Here is a 1,661-nt window from a genome sequence, read left to right on the forward strand (position 1 = left end):
ATCGCTGAGGCCAGTATTGCCAGTATGCTGCGAATAATGCTCCAAGTCGCGTTAAAAGTGGATTGAGAAGTACAAATGGGCTATCACCGCCGGCAGGCGCGCATGCGTGTTCTGCTCCTTTCGTTTACCGCCGGTGTAGCTACTCGGCGCTCCTATGCGGTTCGGCCACAGCTCCCGTGCTCCAATTACGTCTGACGGCACGTGTACCAGCTGGCATGATTTAGCTACGCACGTGCAGTTTATGAGTGCTCGTTCTGTAGCTTTCTTGCAACGCTTTCTCGCTGCGCGGACAAGCGAACCTAAATGCGTGCAGTACAGCCATTTGTGTGTGCCATGGTCAAGTTTGATGAGTAATATATTAGCAATTTTCAAAGATGCGACGTATTTAAATGCATCAGAAGAGTAGGAATAAACTTTATACTTGAGTATTTTAAACTAAAATTGCATTAGTGCTTCGTCCCCGGCATTGGGGGCTCCCTAGCTTGTCCAGGAGTCCCTTGGCTGCGGCGGCCAGACAGTCCCTGTGGACGCTCCAAATGCTGTACATGCATATACAGCCGGGCGACGCGCGGGCGTCGCACGGCTCTGGATAGTTTCTGCTGCATTTCGAGCCGAAGGCGCCGAGCTGCGCCGGCAAGACGCCGCGAGCCGATCGAGGCGGTCGTACTGTTTCACTGGCGGAACAGCACGGCTCCGAAACGGCAAAACGGCAGAAAAAGCCTCATATGGACATACATGTGGTATGGCCTTAAGCCTTATATTCTGTCATTTATGGTCTTTACTATGGTACAAAGTGTAATAACATGACAGAGAATGTCACTGTATTTTGGGCAGTCAGCTATTGATCATTGATATGTTTATTTTCGAATTGACATCGCATTTCACTGACTACTGCAGTTCAGTAAAATTTTCTGTATGAAAAAAACATTTTATTTTTGCCCATCTTGTATTGCATCCTCATCAAGAAAACTACAATTCTCTTTATTGCGGTCTTTGTCTTTTTTGGAACTATTTCATTGATTCCTTGGTCACCCTCTTGGTTACAATCAGCGTTCTGTATTTGCCTAACCGCAATTTTATTGAAACCATCTCTGTACGACTACACAACTAGAAATAGAATGACATTTAACAAACGTTCAACAAGGTACATTCAACAGCCGTGCAATAATTAAGGTGATCCGATGAGTGCGTATACGAGCACAGAAAAATAACAAAAAAGGGATTACATGTGGACGAAGACGCACGTTCGCTTGCTTCACTGCCATATCATGCCAATGTGCCACAAGCACAGCCGCCGCGATTTGAAGGGTATCGCGGGAGCGCAGCTCGTTCAAATGAAGCAGACGAAACACCAGCTTTAGCAGATCTTCCCCGCCGATTTCGTTATCGTGCTGGAGATGGAACCCTTGCCCGAGCGCTATGCCCTGCTGGGCGACTCCCGGGTGGCCCTGGCCCGTCTCCGGGAAAGTGACATCGCACTCCCTGTTGGTGCGGGGCATCCGGGAGAAAGCGGCGTAGCTGGTGGACCGGGGCACTCGGCTGTGCCTGCAGTGGGTCCCCGCCCACATCGGGCAGGATGGCAACGAGCGGGCTAGGGCCCACGCGCTGCCTCCCTCGGACATGGTAGCCCAGGCGGCAGCGGACGACGCCCGCCTGCTTAT

Source organism: Haemaphysalis longicornis, unplaced genomic scaffold, assembly GCF_048455015.1.
Source record: "Haemaphysalis longicornis isolate Haplotype H1 unplaced genomic scaffold, Haemaphysalis longicornis Haplotype H1 scaffold_9, whole genome shotgun sequence".
Taxonomy (NCBI): Eukaryota; Metazoa; Arthropoda; class Arachnida; order Ixodida; family Ixodidae; genus Haemaphysalis; species Haemaphysalis longicornis.